General features: G+C 43.4%; 1 protein-coding gene across 3 annotated transcripts in view; it reads left to right on the top strand.

Annotated features, from left to right (window-relative positions):
• LOC143788926 (fatty acid hydroxylase domain-containing protein 2-like) overlaps positions 1 to 6,094 on the top strand; it is a 325,226-nt gene that overhangs the window by 286,894 nt on the left and 32,238 nt on the right. The gene's annotated exons all lie outside the window — the stretch shown is intronic.

Raw genomic sequence — 6,094 nt, 5'->3', positions numbered from 1 at the left:
ATGATTAAGAATAGGGCTAGAGCAATAAAACTGTTACATAAAAAATGTAGTAAGAAAATGAAACAAATATAATAATGTATAATGTTTAATTTTTTTGAAAATTTGAGATCTGATTTCAGCAAAAAGCTGAAAACATTTTTAAAAATTAAGAAATAAAATCTCAAAGTATAATTACATCAGTATTTTCCCATAGATTACAATTTACTGGCAATACTGGGTTTTGGAAAGGACTCAGGGAGCGCTAATGCTTCATGGGTTAGGGGGCACATACTTGTATTGTCCTGGGTGCCTGTAACCCACGCTGTACCAGTATGCCATCAGCATAGTGTACAGCAACCAGCAAGTTTTCGTATTTCACTTTTTCTGCATTTTTTTCATCTGTCGCCTAAAAGACAACAGGTAAATATGAAATGTACTACAAACATCAGGCTTATTATTGTGTGATGCTCACTTTAGGTGAGTTTATTTTACAAAAAGCCCTAAATGTGACGTTTCGTTCATGTGTTTTCCCAAAAGTTTCTTGGTAGGACTTGTAAAGGAATAAAAAGACATAAACATATGTGAATTAAATAAAATATAATCTGGGAAAAGCTGGTAATAATATGAATGAAAACAACAGAGTTTCTTACAAGCAAAAAAAATCCACAAAAACTATGGGTGAAAATAATCTACTGTTGGTCTTTATAAGAGATGTTTCTGTGCTCTTAACGAGGTTGTCTCATCTTGTCCTCTGAAGGACACTGCTCTCCTGGCCTCCTGCTCGTTGGGGTATTGCGCTGTTGTTTAAAGGGATTTCCCTCTACTAGGACAACCCCTTCTCAATCTAATTATTTGCCCCTGTTAAAATAAAAACACCTGTGCCCCCCTCCCGTGCCAGCGCAGATCCAGCAGTGTCACCGCTCACAGAGATAACCTTTATTATGTAAATTGCTCTGATATTGTGAAATCGGCTGTGAATTGGCTGTTATGGGCAATTGTATGGTGCAATTTCTCCTGTTATCCTTGTGAAAATGCAATATTTGGAGCTAAAAATAATTGTTGTTGGAAAAATGTGATTTTTTTTTAATTTTCATGTTCTGTGAAGCACCTGGGGTTTCAAGGTGCTCACCACATATCTAGATAAGTTCCCTGAGGGGTCTTGTTTCCAAAATGGTAAACAAACAAAGTTCTAAATCATGTCAATATGAAATACAGGGGCGGACACAGACAGCTTGGGGCCCCTGTGCAAGAAATGTATCTGGGCCCCCTCTCCTTTCATGGCTACCAAGCTACAGATATACCGTATATACTAAAGTATAAGCCGAGAGTTTCAGCCCATTTTTTTAGGCTGAAATTGCCCCTCTTGGCTTAAGGGGGAGCGGCAGCTGTCTAATAATACTCACCTGCCCCTGGCGCGGTCCCTGCACGTCCCTGGTTCTCCTGGCGCTGACAGCTTCTTCCTGTATTGAGCGGTCACATAATCACCTGTCCCACGTTCCACCGTCGGCGCCGCTCCGTCTTCCGCGTCCTCTGCAGTGACACTAAGGTCATAGGGCGTAATGATGCGATTAGTGTGCGCTGTCCTCTGCCTGAGCAGCCAGTGCAGAGGATGCGGAAGACACAGCGGCGCTGACGGTGGAACATGGGACAGGTGAATATAGCAAGTGTCGGGGGCCTGAGCAACAAGAGGTGAGCATGTGATTTTTTTCAGCAACAGCATATGGGGCAAATATCTCTATGGAGCATCTTATGGGGCCATGTGCAGCATTATATGGGGCAAATATCTCTATGGAGCATCTTATGGGGCCATGTGCAGCGTTATATGGGGCAAATATCTCTATGGAGCATCTTATGGGGCCATGTGCAGCATTATATGGGGCAAATATTTCTATGGAGCATCTTATGGGGCCATGTGCAGCGTTATATGGGGCAAATATTTCTATGGAGCATCTTATGGGGCCATGTGCAGTATTATATGGGAGCAAATATCTCTACGGAGCATCTTATGGGGCCATGTGGAGCGTTATATAGGGCAAATATTTCTATGGAGCATCTTATGGGGCCATGTGCAGCGTTGTATGGGGCAAATATTTCTATGGAGCATCTTATAGGGCCATGTGCAGCGTTATATGGGGCAAATATTTCTATGGAGCATCTTATGGGGCCATGTGCAGTGTTATATGGGGCAAATATCTCTATGGAGCATTTTATGGGGCCATGTGCAGCGTTATATGGGGCAAATATTTCTATGGAGCATCTTATGGGGCCATGTGCAGCGTTATATGGGAGCAAATACCTCTATGGAGCATCTTATGGGGCCATGTGCAGTGTTATATGGGGCAAAAATTTCTATGGAGCATCTTATGGGCCATGTGCAGCATTATATTGGGCAAATATTTCTATGGAGCATCTTATGGGGCCATGTGCAGTATTATATGGGGCAAATATCTCTATGGAGCATCTTATGGGGCCATGTGCAGTGTTATATGGGGCAAATATCTCTATGGAGCATCTTATGGGGCCATGTGCAGCGTTATATGGGGCAAATATTTCTATGGAGCATCTTATGGGGCCATGTGCAGCGTTATATGGGGGAAAATATCCCTATGGAGCATCTTATGGGGCCATGTGCAGCATTATATGGGAGCAAATACCTCTATGGAGCATCTTATGGGGCCATGTGCAGTGTTATATGGGGCAAAAATTTCTATGGAGCATCTTATGGGGCCATGTGCAGCGTTATATGGGGCAAATATTTCTATGGAGCATCTTATGGGGCCATGTGCAGCATTATATGGGGCAAATATTTCTAAGGAGCATCTTATGGGGCCATGTACAGCATTATATGGGGTGAAATATCTCTATGGAGCATCTTATGGGGCCATGTACAGCATTATATGGGGTGAAATATCTCTATGGAGCATCTTATGGGGCCATGTGCAGCGTTATATGGGGCAAATATCTCTATGGAGCATCTTATGGGGCCTTGTGCAGCGTTATATAGGGCAAATATTTCTATGGAGCATCTTATAGGGCCATGTGCAGCGTTGTATGGGGCAAATATCTCTATGGAGCATCTTATGGGGCCATGTGCAGCGTTATATGGGGTCAAATATCTCTATGGAGCATCTTATAGGGCCATGTGCAGCATTATATGGGGTCAAATATCTCTATGGAGCATCTTATGGGGCCATGTGCAGCATTATATGGGGCAAATAGTGCTATGGAGCATCTTATGGGGCCATGTGCAGCGTTATATGGGGCAAATATTTATATGGAGCATCTTATGGGGCCATGTGCAGCATTATATGGGGGCAAATATATCTATGGAGCATCTAATGGGGCCATGTTCAGCATTATATGAGGGCAAATATCTCTATGGAGCATCTTATGGGGCCATGTGCAGCGTTATATGGGGCAAATATCTCTATGGAGCATCTTATGGGGCCATGTGCAGCATTATATGGGGCAAATATTTCTATGGAGCATCTTATGGGGCCATGTGCAGCATTATATGGGGCAAATATTTATATGGAGCATCTTATGGGGCCATGTGCAGCATTATATGGGGCAAATATTTATATGGAGCATCTTATGGGGCCATGTGCAGCGTTACATGGGGCAAATATTTCTATGGAGCATCTTTTGGGGCCATGTGCAGCATTATATGGGGGCAAATATCTCTATGGAGCATCTTATGGGGCCATAATCAACATTTGTACAGCATTATATGGGGCATATTTTAATATGGAGCATCACATGGGGCCATCATGAACTGTATGGAGCCTTAAATGGGGCTCTTGATTCAATATGGATATTCAAAAACACTTAACCTACTGATGTCTCAATTAATTTTACTTTTATTGGTACCTATTTTTATTTTTGACATTTACCGGTAGCTGCTGCATTTTCCACCCTAGGCTTATACTTGAGTCATTAAGTTTTCCCAGTTTTTTAGTGGCAAAATTAGGGGTCTCGGCTTATACTTGGGTCGGGTTATACTCGATTATATATGGTACATATTTTTTTACAGTCTCCTCTCATTATATATATTGCCGCCCCTTATTACACAGTGCACTCTCTTTATGTATAGCGCCGTCCCGTATCACATAGTTCCCTCTTGTTAGATACAGCACTGTCCCCTACATATCAGATTCTCGTTATTTTTTTGTTATTTATACCTCCCTTTTCTTTATTACATATCGTCCAATCTTGTTAGATATAAACTGAAATGATGGCTGATGGAGAATGGGAAAGCTTCTTTTGTGATGGATGCGGCTGATGGACTGGTCTTCTGATCAGATGCTGCTCCATCAGCTGTCATTTTACATTTTACAGGAGAGGACACTATGCAATAAAGAGAGGGCGCTGTGAATAACAAAAATAATGAGAATACTCAATGTAAGGCTAGTTTCACACTAGCGTTAACTGCAATACGTCGCAAATGCGTCGTTTTGCCGAAAATACGCATCCAGCAAAAGTTCTTGCTGGATACGTTTTTTCGTCATAGACTAACATTAGCGACGCATTTGAGACGCATTTGCGACGCATTGCGAAACGTCGCGTCCGTTTTGCGACGCTTGGGCGTGTGGTAGCGGACCGTCGGGAGAAAAAAACGTTTTTTGCTCCCGACGGTCCACTTTTTCCGACCGCGCATGCGCGGCCGGAACTCCGCCCCCACCTCCCCGCACTTCCCCGCACCTCACAATGGGGCAGCGGATGCGTGGGAAAAATGCATCCGCTGCCCCCGTTGTGCGGCGGAGACCACGCTAGCGTCGGGAACATCGGCCCGACGCACAGCGACGGGTTGTTCCCGACGCTAGTGTGAAACTAGCCTAAGGGACGGTGCTGTAGATGACAAGAGATGAAACTGTGTAATAAAGGACGGCGCTCCACATAACAGGATGCTACATAATAAATGACTGCACCATACATAAATAGAGAGGATGTTACGTAATAAGAGACGGGAGGGAACCGATACTGCAGACGCGATATCAGGATACGGACACCACCGAAGCAGTCACAGGAAGCGAGCACTAATAACAGTACACAGGGTATGGGAAATGGGATACTCTATCAGACTAGGGATGGAGGACCATACAGTTACTTACACACCAACCACCTAACATACAGTGGGGGAAATAAGTTTTTGATCCCTTGCTGATTTTGTTAGTTTGCCCACTGACAAAGACATGAACAGTCTATAATTTTAAAGGTAGGTTAATTTTAACATTGAGAGATAGAGTATCAAAAATAAAATCCCGAAAATCACATTTTAGAAACTATATAAATGTATTTGCATTTTGCAGTGAGAAATCAGTGTTTGATCCCTCTGCAACCAAGACTTTATACTTGGTGGCAAAACCCTTGTTGGCAAGCACAGCAGTCAGACATTTTTTGTAGTTGATGATGAGGTTTGCGCACATGTCAGGAGGAATTTTGTTCCACTCCTCTTTGCAGATCATCTTTAAATCAGTACGATTTTGAGGCTGTCGGTGGGCAACTTGGAGCTTCAACTCCCTCCATAACTTTTCTATGGGATTAAGGTCTTGAGTCTGGCTATGCCACTCCATGACCTTAATGTGCTTCTTTTTCAGCCACTCCTTTGTTGCCTTGGCTGTATGTTTTGGGTCATAGTCTTGCTGGCAGACCCAGCCACGACCCATTTTTAATGTCCTGGTTGAGGGAAGGAGGTTGTCACTCAGGATTTTACTGTACATTGCTCTATCCATTCTCCCATTGATGCGGTGAAGTAGTCTTGTGCCCTTAGCAGAGAAGAAACACCCCAAAAGTATAATGTTTCCACCTCCATGCTTGACAGTGGGGACAGTGTTCTTTGAGTCATAGGCATTTCTCTTCCTCCAAACATGGCGAGTCGAGTTAATGCTAAAGACTTCAATTTTTGTCTCATCTGACCACAGCACCTTCTCCCAATCACTTACAGAATCATCCAGGTGTTCATTGGCAAACTTCAGATGGGCCTGCACATGTGCCTTTTTGAGCAGAGGGACCTTGCGAGATTGTGCAGTATCCAACCCATACTAATCTGAAAAAAAACTGTGTAAATGTGCTTGTCCCCTGATGAAGCTTTGAGGGAAACACGCATCTAGTCCAG

This window comes from Ranitomeya variabilis, chromosome 8 (genome assembly GCF_051348905.1).
Source record: "Ranitomeya variabilis isolate aRanVar5 chromosome 8, aRanVar5.hap1, whole genome shotgun sequence".
NCBI lineage: Eukaryota > Metazoa > Chordata > Amphibia > Anura > Dendrobatidae > Ranitomeya > Ranitomeya variabilis.
This window is presented reverse-complemented; position numbering and strand designations above follow the sequence as displayed.